This window comes from Leptonychotes weddellii, chromosome 16 (genome assembly GCF_054177405.1).
Source record: "Leptonychotes weddellii isolate Sample4059 chromosome 16, ASM5417740v2, whole genome shotgun sequence".
Lineage (NCBI taxonomy): Eukaryota > Metazoa > Chordata > Mammalia > Carnivora > Phocidae > Leptonychotes > Leptonychotes weddellii.
Window position 1 is genome coordinate 33,592,267 of NC_138384.1, and position 20,897 is coordinate 33,613,163.

Sequence of the window (20,897 nt, forward strand, 5' to 3'; positions counted from 1 at the left end):
GGTTGTTCGTTTGGGAGGTGGTTTCGGGAAGCGGGAGGGAGGCCATGGGGGAGGGAGACACGGGCGCACTGGGGATGGTCTGGCTCACTCCCACAGAGGCCACGTGAGGCATCATGTGGAATGCGTTCCGATCGTCCCATTGAGGGATGGGGAAGCTGGGAAATTTTCCACTGGGTCACTTTCCTTCTTTGGTTGGGAGTTGCCCTTGGGATGTCAACTTCCCGCCACTTCCGGGCTGTCCTGAACGTTGGCTAAGCAAGCTTCAGTGATGCTGGAAAAGCCTTTAGTCTGGCAAGCAGCGAGGAGCCAATGCCAGTGGTGGGAGGCTGTCACCTGTGTGGGAAGGAGCCACCGTAACTGTCACTGAACTCAGCCGTGGGCGCAGGAGATATGAGGTGGCCATCCACAGTGTCCGCTAGAAGGTCTGTGCTTGTAAATGTCTGACTGAAAACGTGCATCTAACACTGACTGGAGATCACTAACTTGGAGACTGTTCAGAAGGGTGTGATCACCCAGTGACCGGGAATAAATCCCAACTGCACCCTTGTTATTAACCGTGAAAGCACTCCTCTCCTTGTGGCCGTGCACAACGGCAAGATGGAGGTGCACATTTCCAAGAAGAGGACGTTTGTGGCCAACGGCTGAACTGAATGGGTTTCTCACACGGGAGCTGGCTGAAGATAGCTACTCCAGAGATGAGGCCCAAGTTATACCAACCAGGACAGAAATCATTATCTTGGCCACCAAAACACAGAATGCTCTTGGTGAGAAGGACCAGCAGATCCGGGAAGTGACCGCTGTGGTTCAGAAGGGGTTTGGTTTCCCTGAGGGCGTGGAGAGCTTTATGCTGAAAAGGTGGCCACGAGAGGTCTGTGGGCTATTGCCCAGGCCCAGTCTCTGCATCATAGGCTCCTTCCTAGGAGGCCTTGCTGTGCAGAGGGCCTGCTGTGGTGTGCTGCTTGCATCATGGAGAGCAGGGCCAGAGGCTGTGATGTCCTGGTGTCTGGGAAACTCCAAGGCCAGAGTGCTAAATCCATGAAGTGTTTGGATGGCCTGATGATTCACAGCGGGGACCCATTGACACTGCTGTGGGCCGTGTGTGGCTCAGACAGGGTGTGCTGGGCATCAAAGTGAAGATCACGCTTCCCTGGGACCCAAGGGCTAAGACTGGCCCTGAGAAGCCCCTGCCTGATCACGTGAGCATTGTGGAACCCAAAGATGAGATCCTTCCCACCACCCCCACGTTGGAACAGAAGGGTAGGAAGCCAAAGCCCCCTGCCACGCTGCAACCAGTACCCACAGTTGTAACAGGGGCTCCTTGGCAGCTGGATCTGGAGTCTGGATATTGCTTTGTAAATATCTTTAATAAAATCTGCAAAAAGAAAAAACAACAACAGTGAAAGCACATCTGCCCCACCTAGCCACCATCCGCCCCTTCCCCTTGGCATCCAGCCCAGATTATTTTATGGGTGAACTCAGTTAAATCATTAAGGAGCAATAACCATGCTGCTTACTGTCCCAGAGCACAAGAAAAGACCTACTATGTTCCTAAACAGAAAAACTTGCTATTGAAATTATGGTCATTCCCTTGGGATTAGCCTTCAAATTTAATGTAACTCCAATCAAACGAGGGGAAAGTTGTTTTGTCAAAACTGTTATGCCTTTCTTTTGAAAACTCCTAAAAGGCACCCCTTAATGGCTTTGAATTTCATTTTTAATCCACTTAATTGAGGTGCAATTTCCATACCCCCAAAATTTGCCGCATCCACTTAGAGCATACACTTTGACGAGGCTGGCGGACGCATGCGCCTCTGCAGAGAGCACCACGGTTGTATTTCCACCGCCCCGGAAGTTTCCTCATGCCGCTCTGCGGTGCCCCTCTCTCTGCCCTGGTCCCAGCAACCACTCGTCTCTTTCCTGTTACCGGAGATTAACTCGCATCTTCTAGATTTTGACATAGGTGGAATTACGCAGTATGCATTCTTATGTGTCTGTCATCTTTCACTCGGCACAATTATTTTGGCATTTACCCACGTGGTTTGTTCATGGTTATGACCAAGCAGTTTTCCATTGTACAGATATCCCACATTTTGTTCCCCGGACACCTGGTGCGTCATTTACGTTGCTTCCAGTGTTCGACTATTGCGAATAAACGATGAACATTTGTGTACGAGTCTTTGTGGGCATATATCAGTTTTCTATTGCTACTGGAGCAAATTACCACAAATTTAGTGCTTAAAACAATAGCCATTTATTACCCCACAATTCTGTAGGCTGGAAGTCTGGATACAGCATTGCTCACCGGAATCCTCTACTTAGGACTTTATAAGGTTGAAATCAAGGTGTTGGACATCTTTGACTCTCATCTGGAAGCCCTTCAGGGAGAGTCCAAGTTCATCTGTTTCCTTGCAGCTGTAGGACTGAGGCAAGCTCCCAGCCCAGGCCAGCCTTTGGGCTTAGAGACTGCCCTCTGGTTCTTACTCATGGCCACCGGCTCTCAAAGCATCAAAGGTACATCGAATCTTTCTTATGGTTGGAATCTCTCTGACTTCTCCAGCTGGAGAAAATTCTCTGCTTTTAAGATCTCATTTGATTATACTTGGCCTGTATGATACAGAATGATCTCCCTTAATTACATTTGCAAAACCCCTCTTGCCATATTCATAGATTCCAAGAGATCAAGGTAGGAACATCTTTGTAGGCCATTCTGTCTACCACAAGATATGTGTTTTAGTTTATCTTGAGTTAAACACCATCATGGAATGGCTATGTTGCAAGGTAGGTGTGTATTTAACTTTGCGAAAAAAAAATCAGTCAGCTTGTATGTGAAAGTTCTATTTGTTCCATATCCTTGTCAACAATTGGTATTGTCAGTCTTTTTTATTTTTTCCATTCTAAATATGTAGTTTTAATTTGCCTTTCCCTGATGACAAGTGGTGTTAAGCACCTTTTCATGTGATTATTGGTTATTTGTATATATTTTTTTATAAACTGTCAATTCAAATATTTTGTCGATTTTTTTGATTGGGTTATTTATCTCCTTATGTCTGATTATAAGTATTCCTCTGTGTTCTGGCATTACGTGCTTTGCAAGATATATGTATCAAGAACAGTTTATTACAGTCTGTGACTCAACCTTTCTATAATGTTAGAGTGACTTTCCAAGAGCTAAACTTTTTAATTATGTTAAAGTGCAGATACTCATTTTTTTCTTTATCATTCATGCTTTTTGTATTCTAAGAAATCTTTGCCCGTCCTAAAGTTACAAAGATTTTCTCCTCTGTTTTTGTCTAGAATTTTTAGCTTTCATAACTTTACATTTAGGTGTGTGATCCATTTCAAGTTAATTTTATGTATGATGTAAGGTTGATGTTCTTTTTTTCTAATGGATGCCCAATAGTTACATTTGCCGAAAGCTTCCTTTTTCCTTACTGACTCGCTTTGCCATCTTTGTCAAAAAGCAGTTGAGGGTGCCTGGGTGGCTCAGTTGGTTAAGCGACTGCCTTCGGCTCAGGTCATGATCCTGGAGTCCCTGGATCGAGTCCCGCATTGGGCTCCCTGCTTGGCGGGGAGTCTGCTTCGCCCTCTGACCCTCCCCCCTCTCATGTGGTTTCTCTCTCTCTCAAATAAATAAATAAAATCTTTAAAAAAAAAAAAAACAGTTGAAAATATACGTGTGGATCTATTTCTAGACTCTATATTCTGTTTTATTATTTATTCTTTTGCCAACACCTCCTTGAGTGATTACTGCCGCTCAGAGTATGATGTGAAATCAGGTTGTGCAAATCCTCCAATTTTGTTTACCTTAAAAAAAATTGCTTTGGCTATTACAGATCATTTAAATTTCCATATGTGTTTTACAATTAACTTGTCAATTTCTATAAAAAATCCTGTTGGAATTTTTACTGGCATAGCTTTCAATCTATAGATCAGTTTGGGGACAATTGACATTCCAACTGTATTCAAACTTCCAATTCAGAAATGGTGTATGGCTCTATTTAATTGATGTTCTGTAGTCTTAATTGTAGAAGACATCCATGTCTTTTGTTGTATTTACTCCAAAGTATTTTATGTTTATCGATGCCATTTTATGTGATATTTAAAATTTTTTGTTTTCTAATTGTTCATTCCTAGTATCACAAAATATAAATGATTTTTACATATTATTCCCCTACCCTTTGACTTTGCTAAATTCTCTTCTTGGTCTGAGCAGATGTTTTGTAGATTATTTAGAATTTTTTAATGTAAACAATCATATAAATTCACATGCAGATTATTTTATTTCTCCTTTCCAATATTTATGTATTTTATTTCATTTCATTTTAATTTTATTTGTATTTCATTTTACTTTACTTTTATTTATTTATCTTATTGTAATGATAGTGTAGTTGAATAAAAGTGGCGGGAGAAAGCATTCTTGCCCAGTCTCAGGGGAAAACATTCACTGTTTATTTCACCATCAAGGATGATTTTATTTTGTTTTATTTTTTTTAAAGATTTTATTTATTTATTTATTTGAGAGAAAGAGAGACAGAGAGAGAGAGCATGAGTGGGAGGGGAGAGAGAGAAGCAGACTCCCCGCTGAGCAGGGAGCCCAACACAGGGCTCGATCCCAGGACCCAGGGATCATGACCTGAGCCAAAGGCAGATGTTTAACCAACTGAGCCACCCAGGTGTCCCAAGGATGATCTTTTTCTTCCAAGGATGGTTTTAAATGTAGATTCTTTGCAGGTAACTTTCAGGGAACTTTAAAAAAGTTCCCCTGTGTTCCTAGTTTTGCTGAAAGTTTCTTTTAATTACAAAAATTTATTATTGAAGTATAGTTGACATACAATGTTATATTAGTTTCAGGTGTACAACATAGTGATATGACATTGCTATACATCATTCAGTGCTCACCAGGAGAAGCCTGCCACCATACAATGCTATTACAATATTAGTGACTATATTCCCTCTGCTGTACTTTTCATTTCCGTGGCTTATTTATTTTATAAGTGGAAGTTTGTACCTCTTAATCCCCTTCACCTGATTTGTCCATCTGTGCATCCACTTCCCCTCTGACAACCACCAATTTGTTCTCTGTATTTAAGTGTCTATTTCTGGAGGGTTTTTTTTGTTGGTTTATTTGTTTTGTTTTTTAGATTCCACATATAAGCGAAATCATATGACACTTGTCTTTCTTTGTCTGATTTATTTCACCTAACATGATACCCTCTAGGTCCATCCATATTGTCACAAATCGCAAGATCTCATTTTTTATAATAATATAAAAAATATTCCATTGTACGTATATACCACATCTTCTTTATCCATTCATCTGTCGATGCACATTTGGGCTGTTTCTGTATCTTGTAAAAAATGCTGCACTAAACATAGAAAGATAGAGTGCACATAACTTTCTGGATTAGTGTTTTCCTTTGCTTTGGGTAAATGCCCAGTGGTGGAATTATTGGATCATATGGTATTTCTACATTTAACTTCTTGAGGAATCTCCATATTGTTTTCTACATTCCCACCAACAGAGCACAAGGGTTCCCTTTTCTTCACATCCTCACCAACATTTATTATTTCTTGTCTTTTCAATAATAGCCATTCTCATGGGTGTGAGGTGATATCTCATCGTGGTTTTGATTTGCATTTCCCTGATGATGCATGATGTTGAGCATATTTTCATATACCCATGGCCAGCTGTATCTCTTCTTTGGAGGAATGTCTATTCAGGTCCTCTGCTCATTTTTCAGTTGAATCCGTTTTTTGTTTGTTTTTATTGTTTATTGTTTATTTTTATTGTTTTTAAAATATATTGAGTTATGTGAGTTCTTTATATATTTTGGATATTAACCCTTTATCAGATATATCATTTGCAAATATCTTCTGCCATTCAGTAGGTTGTCTTTTCACTTTGTTGATGGTTTCCTTTGCTGTGCAAAAGCTTTTTATTTTGGTGCAGTCCCAATAGTTTATATTTGCTTTTGTTTCCCTTGCCTCAGGAGACATATCTAGAAAGAAGTTTCGATGGCTGATGTCAGAGACATTCTTTCTTGTGCTCTCTTCTAGGATTTTTATGGGTTCAGGTCTCACATTTAGGTCTTTAATCCATTTTGAGTTTTGTGTGTGTGTGTGTGTGTGTGTTTGTGGTGTAAGAAAGTGGTCCAGTTTCATTCTCTTGCACATAGCTGTCCAGTTTTCCCAAAACCATTTGTTGAAGAGACTGTCTTTTCCCCATTTTATATTCTTGCCTCCTTGTCATAGATTAATTCGCCATCTAAGCATAGGTTTATTTCTGGGCCCTCTATTCTGTTCTATTGATCTATGTGTCTATTTTTGTGCCCAGTACCATACTGTTTTGATGATGACAGCATTGTAGCATAGTTTAAAATCTGAGATTGTGATGCCTCAGCTTTGTTCTTCTTTCTCAAGATTGCTTTGGCTATTCAGTGTCCTTTATGGTACAATACACATTTTAGGATTATTTGTTTTAGTTCTGTGAAAAATGCTGTTGGTATTTTGATATGGATTGTATTAAATCTGTAGATTGTTTTGGGGCACCTCAGTCGGTTGGGCATCAACTAACTTCGGCTCAGGTTGTGATCTCAAGGTCCTGGGATCAAGCGCTGATCTGTTTCTCCCTCTCCCTCTTCCTTTCCCTCTCCTCTGCTTGTGCTGTCTCTCTCTCTCTCAAATAAATAAATAAAATCTAAAAAAAGAAATCTGTAGATTGTTTTGATTAGTACAGACCTTTGAACAATATTAATTCTTCCAATCCATGAGCATGGTATATCTTTCCATTTGTTTATGTCATCTTCAATTTCTTTAATCAAAGTCTTAGAGTCTTCAGAGTTTTGAGAGAACTGCAGTCACTGTGGGCATGCTAGTGGGTGGAGCCGGCACTTCTTCTGGCTGTCTGCAGTGAGTCGTTCCACAGCTGTGAGGACACCAAAAGGGCAGGGCTTGCTCCATGGGCAGCTGGCTAAGAGTCGTGGCTGCAGGAACTATGGGTGCACTGTGGGTCTTCTCCCCAGGGCAGGAGTTGCTTTGGAGAGGCACTGGATGGGGGTTGCTGCCAGGTGTGGCATGGTAGTAGGCACTTTGGGGAGGCACCTGGCAGGGGTATACGGGTTGGGTGGAGGGGTGGAGTGGCTCTGCAGGGGAATGAGGGGTGGGGCACCCAGTTGCCAGCAAGGTGGATGGAGAATGTTAGAACTGGCTCCTGCAAGCATCCAGGTATCTGGGCTGCAGAAAGGCAAGAATACTAAAGAATTAAAAAAAAAAAAATCATGTATAGATATTAAATTTTGCCAGATGCTCTTTTTACATTTATTGAGGTTATCATGTTTTTTCTGCTTTATTCTGTTACTATGGAGAATTACATTGATTTTTAAATGTTAAATGTTTATTAGATTTTGTTTATTTTATAAGATTAGTTGGGAAGTGTTAACCTCCTCTATTTTACGAAAGGGTTTGTGTAATATTGGTGCTATTTCTTCCTTTCAAGCATAGTAGCAGTTACCAGTGAGCCATCTGGGCCTGGAGTTCTCTCTGTTGGAAGGTTTTAACTACCAATTCCATTTCATTACTAGATGTGTGGGACTATTCAGATTTTGTTACATCTTGTGTTAATTTTGGCAAGTTGTCCTTTTCAAAACAATTCGTCAAATTCTCTTTTTATCTTGATCAGTCTAGCTAAATGTTTGTCAGTTTTGCTGATCTTTCCAAAGAACCAAAAGAAGCACTTGTGGAGCAGATATGAGCCCAACCCACAGAGAAGAGCCCAGACTCTTCCAGGCTCACTGGCCATGGAGCTTCATGCAGAGCCACCCAACAGAGCCCAGCCCAGGTCAGCCAATTGCCAGCCAGTCTGCAGATACAGGAGTGAGAATAGGTGATGATTGTTCCAGTAACTGAATTTTGGAGGTGGTTTGTCAAGCAGCTATAGCTGACTGATACAGTTTATAGGTACTGCACTTCATTTAACCAGTTCCCTACTGATGGACATTCAGCAAAGTGAACTATTCCAAACAAAGCTTGGCTCATCTTTAGAAAGCACTTCTGTAAGACTTATCTCTAGAAGAACTGTAGAGTCAATGGTTTTGCACATTTAAACATTTTATTTTATTTTATTTTTTTAGAGAGAGAGAGAGCATGCACTCAAGTTGGGGGGTGGGGGAGGGGCAGAAGGAGAGGGAGAGAGAATCTTAAGCAGGCTCCATGCTCAGCGCAGAGCCTGACATGGGGCTCGATCTCATGACCGTGAGATCATGACCTGAGCCAAAGTCAAGAGTCGGACGCTTAACCAACCAAGCCACCCAGGTGCCCCATATTTAAACATTTTAAATAATATTCTTGAATTATGCTCATCAAAGCTATGCTGATTCACATTCCCACCAGCAGTTTATAAGCATCTGTGTTTCCTCATAGTTTCCAACAATAAAGGTTAAAATATTTAATTTTCATAGATATAATAAATGGAATATGATATCTATTTAAATATGCATTTCCCTGGGCATTGCAAAGTCTTAATAGTTTCCATGTATGTGTTGGCTGCTTATATTTCTTCTCTGAATTGCCCCTTCATGTTCTTTGTTCACCTCTATAATAAATATTTTGTCTTCTCCTGATTTGTCAGATACCTTTTTTTTTTAAAGATTTTATTTATTTATTTGAGAGTGAGAGAAGGAGGGACAGTGAGAGAATGTAAGTGGGGAGGAGAGGGAGAAGTAGGCTCCCCGCAGAGCAAGGATCCCTATGCCGGGCTCAATCCCAGGACCCTGGGATCATGACCCAAGCCGAAGGCAGCTGCTTAACCCACTGAGCCACCCGAGCGCCCCAAGATATTATTTTTTAAAAAAGATTTTATTAATTTATTTGGGAAGAGGGAGAAAGAGCATGAGCTGGGGGAGGGGATGAGGGAGAGGGAGAAGCAGACCTCCCTGCTGAGCAGGGAGCCTAATGTTGGGCTCAATCCCAGGACCTTGGGATCATGACCTGAGCCAAAGGCAGACACTTATCCAACTGAGCCACCCAGGTTCCCCTAAGATAGTCTTATATATTCTTCATATTACCCTTTTATCTGTTAAAAATATTACAAACACATTAATTTGAAGTTTTTAAAAAAATTTTATAGTACCTTTTGCTGGAGAGAAGCTTAAAGCAGTTAAATCTGTTTATTGTTTTCTTTATATCTACTAGATTTCCCTAAGAATGATTTTCCCATCCAAAAAGTACTTAAAAAATTCCATCATATTTACTTCTGTTATTTTTATAGTACTTTTTATTGTTTTACAGCTTTAAGTCACTTTAAAGACATTAGTTTTGAGTTATTATTTTGAGTTAAGCATAAGGTTCCTTTTCTGAACAATAGGTAATTTTTCCAACAGTTTTTATCAAATACCCCATCACTACTTCCTCTTTAATTTGGAATGTCAAATTAAAACTAAATTTTTGAGTTGTTTCTAGAATTTTCATCCTATTCCACCAATTTCTCATAGTCTTCTCTTAATACAATGTTGTTTGATTGCTGATGTCTTAAGCCATATTTTGGTATTTGCAGGCAAAATACTTCCAATTGCTGTTCAGATAACTTTTTTTTCTTGGCATTTAAACTTCAAGGTGAACTTAAGAATATTAACATATTCATAACAAAATCTATGTGGATTTTGTTTGGGATTGCATCAAATATATAGGTTAATTTGTGGAGAATCGTAGTCTGACAGCTTTGGGTCATTGCACGTGATTGACATCTTGACTTTTAGAGGATATTTAGTGAAAATTATTTGGTTTTCTTCACGTAGGTTTTGCACAATTCTTGTTAGCTTTAGTCTTAGAGTTTGTTTTTGTTGTTCTGAAGTGAACATGAAAATCTTTTTTCTGTTGTATGAGGCCAAAACTAAGGTTAATAGCATTTATGATGTGATTCCATTTTTGTGAAGAATATATCTGTGTATATGGATATCTGTATATACAGAAAAATCTTTGAGTATAATTGCTTATTTCATTCTCTCTCTACTAGGTTGACCTCTTCTGGGGTGGAAGCCCTATTTTGACGACTTATATGTAACACCTACATAGAACTGGGAACATATCAGTAGCTCAAAGCACCGTTGTGAAATGAATGAATGAATGAAATAAAGGGATACTGAATGACCTACATAGAAAGGATAAGTATCTTTTCCCTGAGTATATGGAATTATGGATTTCCTTAACTTCTTTCTGTATTTTCTGATTTTTCTCTTGTGATCATGTATTATCTTGTACTTTAAAAAAAATTAGGAGATGATTTTCACTTGGAAAAAGAAGAAAACCATAATGAAAGAGCACCATAGAGTGTATCTCCTACAATACTTGGAATTTTAAAAAATTTATTTTAAAATTCCAGTATAATTAACATACAATGTTATATTAGTTTCAGGTGTACAATATAGTGAATCAGCAATTCTATACATTACTCAATGCTCATCACAATAAGTGTACTCTTAATCCCCATCACCTATTTCACCCAGCCCCCCACCCACCTCCCCTCTGCTAACCGTCCATTTGTTCTCTATAGTTAATGGTCTGGATTTTTGTTTGTTTGTTTGTTTGTCTCTTTTTTCCTTTGTGTGTTTCATTTCTTAAATCCCACATATGAATGAAATCATATGGTATTTGTCTTTCTCGGACTGACTTCTTTCACTTAAAATAATATTCTCTAGCTCCATCCATGTTGTTGCAAATGGCAAGATTTCATTTTTTTAATGGCTGAGTAATATCCTACTGTATATATACACCACATCTTCTTTGTCCATTCATCTCTGGATGGTCACTTGAGTTGCTTCCATATCTTGGCTATTGTGAATAATGCTGTAATAAACATAGGGGTGCAGATATCTTTTTGAATTAATGTTTTCATTTTCTTTGTGTAAGTACCCTGTAGGGGAATTACTGGACCACATAATAATTCTATCTTTAATTTTTTTTTAAAGATTTTATTTATTTTTTAACAGAGAGAGAGACAGCAAGAGAGGGAACACAAGCAGGGAGAGTGGGAGAGGGAGAAGCAAGCTTCCCGCCGAGCAGGGAGCCGATGCGGGGCTTGATCCCAGGACCCTGGGATCATGACCTGACCCAAAGGCAGATGTTTAACCGAGTGAGCCACCCAGGCGCCCCTATTTTTAATTTTTTGAACAAACTGCTTACTGTTTTCCAGCCCAGAGGGGTTGTATAAGTTTGCATTCCCACCAACAGTGCAGGAGGGTTCCTTTTTTCTCCACATCCTCGCCAACACTTGTTTGTTGTGTTTTTGATTTTAGCCATTCTGAGAGGTGTGAAGTGACTTCTCATTGTGGCTTTGATTTGCATTTCCCTGATGATGAATGATGTTGAGCTAAAATGTCCATATTACCCAAAACAATCTACACATTTAATGCAATCTCTATCAAAATATCAACAGCATTTGTCATAGAACTAGAACAAATAATCCTAAAATGTGTATGGAACCCCAAAAGACCCTGAATAGCCAAAATAATCTTGAGAAAGAAGAACAAACCTGGAGATATCACCATCCCAGATTTCAAGATATACCTTAAAGCTGTAGCAATCAAAACAATATGGTACTAGCACAAAAAGACACATAGATCAATGGAACAGAACAGAGAGCCCAGAAATAAATCCATGATTATATGGTCAATTAGTCTTTGACAAAGAGGGCAAGAATATGCAATGGGAAAAAGGCAGTCTCTTCAACAGATGGTGCTGGGAAAGCTGGACAGCCACATGCAGAAGAATGAAACTGGACCACTTTCTTACACCATACACAAAGATAAACTCAAAATGCATGAAAGAACTAAACGTGAGACCTGAAACCATAAAAATCCTAGAGGAGAGCATAGGCCATAATGTCTCTGACATTAGCCGTAGCAACATTTTTCTAGATATGTCTTCTGAGGCAAGGGGAATAAAAGCAAAAATAAACTATTGGGATTACATCAGAATAAAAAGCTTTTTGCACTGCGAAGGAAACAACCAGCAAAATGCAAAGACAACCTACTGAATGGGAGAAGATATTTACAAATGACATCATACTACCTGTAAATTTAAAAAAGAGAAACAAATGTGTAGACTCTAAGCATGGCTAGGGAGGCAGGTGGTTCACTCCTCCGGATGACTGGTCATTCCGATTTTAGAGGCTTGGTTTTGCCATCTGAAAAATGGGATTATTTTTGCCTTGCCTTTGCCTGCGTCTAATCCTCCTGGGTTGTGTGAGGACGGGTTTGCCTGTGCTCCTGCAGGGCTCCGGGCCTGAGCTCAGCACGGGCCAGTGCAGTCAGGAGGCATTAGAGAGGAGCTAGGGAAAGTAATTCTCCAGTCCCTGGGGTTGTTTTACATTATGATGATATATGGTGTAAGTGGCTACAAAGCCCGGGCGCACTCACAGGGAGGGCGGACCAGGAAGCCCTGAGGGTCGGGCGGGCCACCAGGTCAGTAATATTTGCCACTGGCAGAGGAGAACGCCAACCCCACTCCCCGCCCCCAGAATAGATGACTCTAACCCTGGAGTCCTGGTTTGCATGTCAATAATGAGCCAGGGTACCACTTGGCTGCCTTGAGGACAGAGTGAGACAAGAACGAGAAGGACAAACTAGAAAAATATGAGGGTACCACTTACAGATCTACGCAAGGAAGTATAATTCATCAGCTTAATTTTGCTTTCTCTAGAAACACAGCACAGTGTTCGTATGTTTCTATATACCGGGGGTAGAAAAAAAATTTCTTGGGATGATGATTATCAAGTAATGAAAAATTAATAATAAGCTTCTCAGGAGGAGGACTGAGGCATCGATTACAGCATTTGGCAATGGAGCCCTTTACAACCCTGCCCGGCACCAAGCTGTCACCCCAGGATGATTTCACTCCAATGCGAGCACCTGGGCAGGCGGCTGAGGGTGTGTGACCCGGCGAAGTTGGGCTCTCTCTCTAAGCCTGGTTACAGGCAGCAGCCGAGGGCCTGCTTAACCTGAAGGCTCCTGGTTTCCTTTTTCAAACATTTTAAGGACAGAGAGTCCTTTATGGGCCCTGTATTTCCCATGCTAGACCAGAGCACAGGGCCAGGGCACCATCCTGGCCTCCACGGATGCTTCCCCTCACACTTAAACACTTTTTTTTTAACTGACAATTTTTAGAGCAGTTTTAGGTTCACAGCTAAATTGGGAAGGTACAGAGATTTCTCACATGCTCCCAGCCCGAACACATGCATAGCACTCCCCCATCATTAACGTTCCCTGCCGAGTGGTACATTTGTTACAATCGATGAACAGACATTGACATATAACAACCAAAGTCTATTGTTTTTTTAGGGTTCACTCTTGGTGTCGCACATTCTGTGGGTTTGGACAAGTATAATGACATGTATCCATCATTACGGTATCATACAGAACAGCTCCCTCGAAATTCTCTGTGTTCCCCTGTTCATCCCTCCCCCACTCCCAAAACCCCTGGAAATCACTGATCTTTTTACCATCTCCATAGTTTTGCCTTTTCCAGAATGTCATATAGTTGGAATCATACAGTGTGTGGCTTTTTCAGATTGGCTTCTTTTACTCAGTAATATGCCCTTAAGTTACTTCCACGTTTTTGCGTGGCTTGATAGCTCATTTCTTCTTAGTTCCACTGTCTGCTTGTACCACAGTTTATTTATCCGTTTACCTACTGAAGGACATCGTGGTTACTTCCAAATTTTGTCCATTATGAAAAGAGCTGTTATAAACATCTGTGCGTGGGTTTTGTGGAAACATGAGTTTTCAACTCCGTTGGGCAAATACCAAGGCGCATGATTGCTGGATTGAATGGTAAGGATATGTTTAGTTTTGCAAGAAATTGCCAAATTGTCTTCTGGAATGACCCTCCCATTTGCATTCCCACCAACGATGAAGGTGAACTCCTGTTGCTCCACATCCTTGCCAGCATTTGGTGTTTTTAGGCTCTCAGATTCTGGCCATCCTAATGGTATGTAGTGGTATCTTGCTTCACCTTCCACTTTTTTTATTATGGAAACTATAAACATACACATGAGTAGATGGGAAAGTATGATACTCCCTTCTCCATGTCCCCAACTTTGACCATTATCAATTCACGGCCATTCTGTTTCATTTCTACTTGTACCTCCTCCTCTTTACATGGTCACAGACTGGAGAATTGAGTGTCTTGGGGAGAAATCCCACCTTGTGCAAGATTCCAGGACACAGAGAGCCAGGCTTGAATCGTGACAAGACCATGACCTTGTCAAAGCCAGGGAAAGAGAGAAAACCAGGCTAGAGAAGAAAAACCCAAGAAGCTGCAAGAGCCACCTCCAATTTTGGCAAGACAATTAAGGAAAGGAGGAAACAAAAAGCTCAGGAACTCCAGGGAGACAAATTTGGGGTATAACTTAAGGAAAGATGTTCAAAGTACAGAGAATAGTACAGAAAGGTATTCACCAAATGCTGATACCTCTAGGGGGTCGGGGCTGGGGCCAGCACCAGGGGGTTGGGGTCCAAGGACAATTTAGCCTTATATGCAATGATTTAATTACCTATTTCAAAGGGAAATACTTTCAAATTTGCCTCTACTAAGAGCAAAAAAAAAAAAAATTAGAGAAAGGCATTTCTCACAATGATGAGCGCCTCCAGAGATGTGTCCAGTTGAAGTTGCTGGACACAGCATGATTACCCAATCTGGACAGTGGAAGAACCACTCGGGAGCTCATTGAAATACAGAGATCATGGTCTACCAGGTCTGGAGGAGGACCCAACAGCTTTTAAAAAAATTTCATAATATTTAAATCTTGACTGGACATTGGATGATATTAGGACATTATTAATGTCCAACAGATGTGTGAAAAAATGCTCAGCATCACTAATCATCATGGAAATGCAAATCAAAATTACCGTGAAGTATCGCCTCACAACTGTTAGGATGGCTATTATCAAAAAACAGGGGCACCTGGGTGGCTCAGGTGGTTAAGCGTCCAGCTCTTGATTTCGGCTCAGGTCATGATCTAAGGGTCGTGAGAAAGAGTCCCACGTGGGGCTCCATCCTGGGTGTAGAGCCTGCTTAAGATTCTCTCTCTCCATCTCCCTCTGCCCCTCCGCCCCAATTTGCACACACTCTCTCTCTCAAAAAAAAAAAAAAAACAAAACCCAAAACCAAAAAACTAAAGATGACAAGTGTCAGTGAATAATCGGAATGGAAGTGGAATAATCGGAACCCTTGTGCACTGTTGGTAGAAATGTAAATGGTACAGCTGCTTTAGAAAACAGTACGAAGCTTCTTCAAAAATTATAAAAGAATTGAAATCGAGATCTCAGAGATATCTGCATTCCCATGTTCATTGCAGCATCATTCCCGATAGCCAAGATGTGTAAATAACCTAAGTGTCCATCTATGGATAAAGGAATAAAGGAAATGTGGTATATACATACAGTGAAATATTCAGCTTTTATTTTTATTTATTTTTTTTAAAGATTTTATTTATTTATTTGAGAGAGAGACTGAGAGAGAGAGAGAGCATGAGAGGGGGGAGGGTCGGGAGGGTCAGAGGGAGAAGCAGACTCCCTGCTGAGCAGGGAGCCCGATGCGGGACTCGATCCAGGGACTCCAGGATCATGACCTGAGCCGAAGGCAGTCGCTTAACCAACTGAGCCACCCAGGCGCCCAAATATTCAGCTTTTAAAGAAGAAGGAAATCCTGCCATTTGAAACAACTGGATGGACCTGGAGGACATTAGACTAAGTGAAGTAAGTCAGGCACAGAAGGACAAATACTGCATGATCCCACGTATATGAAGAATCTAAATAGTCAAACATGTATCAGCAGGGAGGGACACTTGGGTGGTTCAGTAGGTTAAGCACCTGCCTTCGGCTCAGGTCATGAACCAGCCCTGTGTCAGGCTCCTTGCTCAGCGGGGAGTTCTGCTTCTCCCTCTGCCCGCTCCCCCCCCTCACTTATGCATGCACGCGCACTTTCTCTCTCTCTCTCTGACAAATAAATAAGATCTTAAAAAAAACCAAACCACGTAGAAGCAAGGAGTAGAAGGGAGGTTGCAGGGGCTGGAGAGAGGAGGAAATGGGAAGTTGCTCTTCAAGAGGTATAAAGTTTCAATTATGCAAGTTGATTATGTTCTAGAAAGCCGCTGTGTAACACTGTCCCTCTAGTTAACAATACTGTATTGTGCACTTAAAAATCTGTTGGGGGGTAGTGCTCATATTCAATGTTCTTACCACAATTAAAAAAAGGAATTATTATAACTATTTCTCCTTAGATGTGGTGATATTCAGGTTATATTTTTTACAAAGTCTTTATCTTTTAGAGATACATGATGAACTATTTACAGGTGGAGTGATATAATGTAGGGGGTTTGTTTCAAAAGAACTAGGTGGGGAGGCAGTAGATGAGGGTACAGATGAAACAAAATTGGCCATGAGTTGATGGTTGAAGCTAGGTGAGGGAGATGTGCAGTTCATTATGCTGTTCTGCTCTATTGGTCTGAAATGTTCTGTAAAAAAAAATCTCCCCAGGTGATTCTGATGATCGGCCTGAGATGGGAACCCTGGGTTGGCTGATCTGCAGTCTGTTTCCCAGTTAACTGTTCTCCGATCCTGTCCAGGGCACGAGTAAGGAAAATTAGCCAGGCCTGGGCCATGTCCCCACCCCAGCTGGAGGAGCAGGGAGGAGGAGTCGTGAGATACATTCACAAGAAAAGGGTCTGGGGAAAAAATTTCCAGACAGACAGATATGGTCCATGCTATCACCTGAACTGCATTCCACTGGGGCTAGCATTCTGGGTCAAGGTTTCATTGTTCCCTAAATAAATGGCCTCTTTTCCCATAAAAAGATAGGAAGAGACCTGTTTTATTTTGAAAAAATGAAATAAATTTAAAAAATACTTATTAGTTCATCTATTTATTCAACAGTTATCTATGGAATTCCTACTCTGTGCCAGACACTGTGCCAAATTCTACTGAAATGGTTCTCAAAGTGTGATCTGTAGATCCTTGAGGGTCCCTGAGATATTTGCAAGGTAAAAACTATTTTACAATTTACAATGATTTATGGAAATACTAAGATGTTATTTGCCTTTTACACTCTTTTGATCTTTGTGCTGATGAGAGCAAAAGCAAAGTGTGTAAAGCTGTCGACGCCTGGGCACTCACTGAGCCGGGACCCCCAAAGTACTAGTGATCATTGTGTTCTTCATGCCACTAGCTCATAAGAACAACAACAACAACAACAACAACAACCCACTTTTACTTAAGAAAGTTTCTAATGAAGCGGTAAAAAGTGTTAGTAAATTTCGGTCATCGAGGACTCATCTTTTGAAGATTTTATGTGACAAACACAGACCCATCCTGCCACATGCCAGGATGATGGTCTCCCGCTAAGGCGCTCTGCAAGTGTTTACACTGGGAGCTGGATTGGCTCCTTCTTTCTCATGGAATACTATTTTCACTTCAAAAAAAACCTGACATGTAAAACTATGGTTATTCAGACTTGGGCGTTTGGCAGACATTTTCTCAAAAATAAACAAAATGAGCCTGTCAGGTCAAAGAAAAAAACTGGCAGTATGTGTGGCCGATGATAAAATTCAAGATTTCAAGTTAAATATTAGAGTTTTGGGAAGACTCTACCACCATGAGCTTGACAGCTTCTCAATATTTAAAGGCTTTTCTGATGAGATTAGTGGTGATATTAAAAAATTTGATTTTTGGGGCACCTGGGTGGCTTAGTTGGTTAAGCATCTGCCTTCAGCTCAGGTCATGATCCCAGGGTCCTGGGATGGAGCCCCACGTTGGGCTCCCTGCTCAGCGGGGCCTGCCTCTCCCTCTCTCTCTGCCCCTCTACCCACTCATGCTCTCTCTCTCTCTCTCTAGTGCTCACACTCTCTCTCTTGCTCACTCTCGCTCTATCTCAAATAAATACATAAAATCTTCAAAAAAAATGCCAGAAAAAATGACCCACCATCAAGGTACAAAACTATCAATAGAATCAGCTTTTTGATACCAAATAAAAATCTTTCAATATTTTTATTTTGTTCCAATATAAAAACTACTTCAGACAAACAAAAGCTGAGGGAATTTATTACCAACAGACCTTCATCAGAAGACTTGTGAAAGAAAGTTTTCTAGGCAAAAGGAATAAAGCATCGTGGTATAATAAATAATATATTTGGTCTTTGTCCTCAGTACCTGGCACAGAGCTCCCTAAACCCTTGGGATTTCCTCAGCAATGGGAGTGCCTTTTGTTATTCACATTGAACCTCTTTTGATCACACCTGAGTTTATGTTAATGAGGTGTCTTCATTGTGGGAATTCTCAGGATGGGGCTGGTCACCAAAAAGCCAGAGTGGTTAGAAGGCTGGAATTTCCTGCCCCATCCACAGACCTCCAAGGAGGGAAGGGGGATGGAGGTTGAGCTCTACAAAACTCCTGCACAATGAGACTTAGGGAGCTTCCTGGGTGGTGAACACATCAAGGTGCTAGGACAGCACCAAAGAGGGCATGAAATCTCCATACCCTCCCCCCATCATCTCCCACCCTATGCAGCTCTTCCTTTGGCTCTTCCTGAGTTGTATCCTTTATAATAAATTGGCAAATGTACATATTTTCCTGAGTTACATGAGCTGTTCTAGGAAATTATCGACTGGGAGGGTCATGGGAACCCCAACATTTGTAGTATGTGGGTAGGCTGGGTACGCCTTTTGCAGTTGGCATCTGAAGTGGAAACTGAGCCTTAACCTGTGGGGTCTTTGCTGATTTAAGGAGTTAGTGTCAGAATTGAATTCAGTTGGTGTCAGAGAAGTTGATGCAAAACTGTGAAATAATAAATTTAAAAAGTAATTTTTTAGTAAAAATATTTTATATGTGCTAACATATTGTGGGTTTATTATTGTTACTTTTAAGGGAATTAATAAACATATGTAAATTCTGTTTCGATTTATAGTAAATATCAATTGATAAACCAACATAAACAGAAGGTCTTTGGTATCCTCGATAATTTTTAAGCATGTAAAGGGGCTGAGACTGATATATTTGAGAATGCTGCTCTAAAAAAACAGAGATGAAGGAGGCAAAGGACTGGAAACAACATAGTCATCAACGTCTTCATCTTCATCATCCGCCACTGAATCATCACATGATTCTGCTGTGCCGAGCACTACCCGAAGCTCTTCCCGTGCATCATCTCATTGACTCCTCTCAATCACTTTGTGAGATGAGTGTGATTGCCATCACCCCATTTTCCAGATGAGGAAAGTAAGGCTCAGAAAGGTCTGGTAACTTTCGCAGGGTCCCATAGCAGGAAGGGGTAGATGCCAGGTCTGTCTGATTCCAGGGCATCACTTACGCTCTGGTCTTAGAGTAGGAGACTGGCACCTGTGGAGTTGAAGGTAATATGGGCTTCCCACTCATTTATCCCTTCTTTGGTAAATATCAGTATCAGTGTATGCCTTCTGTGCCTTAAAAGAGCCTAGACTGTTTTGGACGTAACAGTTCAGATGAAACATAGACGCAAGCACTCAAGTACATACACCAAACCCTGGCGTACTCGGATAGCTTCATTTCTCTGGAAAAGAAAGGACCCTTTGGGACCATCTCCCTTCTCCACCACCCTGGGAGTTACAAGGGCCCCCATTATGAAGTCAGGCCCCCATCAGAACTAAAGGCCATCAACACACTAGCATCTGTGGTCCTGGCTTGTTCTTGGGCTCACTGTCCCCTGAGGAATGGGTTTCTAAGAGGAGCTAACCAGACCTGGCAGAAGATGCTGAAATCCCCATTCACAAAGGGCCTGGGGTTCGCGTGACAAGCCCCCGACGACAGCTCTATTAAGTGCAGTGCTGCCCAGGAGAGGCCCTCATAGGGGGAGCAGGGCCCTGGAAGGAAATATGCCCAACCCGAAGAATCAGCGTGCTAGCAACCACAGGCGTGTTTCCATGGAATTGCGACACCTGCTTGAAGCCCAGGGACCTCAGCTCCCGCTAGAGACGGGAGACCCAGATCTGGGAAACAAATGGCCTCCTCTGGAAACCCATGTGCTTCCCTGGGCTGCTCACAGCTTTTCCCCTGATACCTCGATGCTGTGCGGGAGATGTGACTGCCTATTCCCTGCTGTCCCGGGACAGCTCCGCATGTGCCTCCTTCCCGAGCTCCGCCCGGCCCCACCCGGGAAGCCTGCGTGCAGAAAACTCAGCAGTTCCCCAGGAGACACTCTACACCTGGTTGAGGGTCCGCACAGGTGGGTCTTACCCTTCAGACTGAGCCTTTCCAAGCGCAGCGAGAGAGAGGATTTTGTGTGTGCTACAGGAAGGCAAGTTTTGCCCTCATTTTGTTTTGCTTTTTGCTTAATAGCTACTACTGTAGCAATAATGTTTCCTTCCTTTTGCTCCTTCTTTCTAAATATTGAATATCTAAAACTGCCACTTCTCATAGACATGAAGGGTATGAAGAACTGTCTACCTGCCATCCTGCCTAAGAGAGAATACGACGCTGTGTGGCCGCCCCACTCCCACTCCCTCAACCCCACCCGCGGTGTCTGCTCTCCTGAATCATGTGCCTCTCATGAGGATGACTCTTCTGAGCTTCACCTCACACCTCACTTGTTCAGTTTGGGCTGGTTTTGATTTCTAGAAATGGATTCCCGCTCTCCGTACTCTACCATGACTTCTCTTTCTTCGGCAATGTAATACATTTTGTATCCTAGAGGTTATATGCTTATTTTCCTGTGGCATTAGATAAAAATTTACATAACTAGCACATAAGCTCATGAGTTCATGGACATTATTGCTAAATTAAATCTTTTTTTTTAATAAAGATTTTATTTATTTATTTGACAGAGAGAGACACAGTGAGAGAGGGAACACAAGCAGGGGGAGCTGGAAAGGAGAAGCA

General features: G+C 41.5%; 1 pseudogene; it reads left to right on the forward strand.

Moving 5' to 3' along the window:
• Positions 1–597: 597 nt before the first annotated feature.
• LOC102741495 (small ribosomal subunit protein uS3 pseudogene) lies at positions 598–1,528 on the forward strand (annotated as a pseudogene).
• The last annotated feature ends 19,369 nt before the right edge of the window (positions 1,529–20,897 follow it).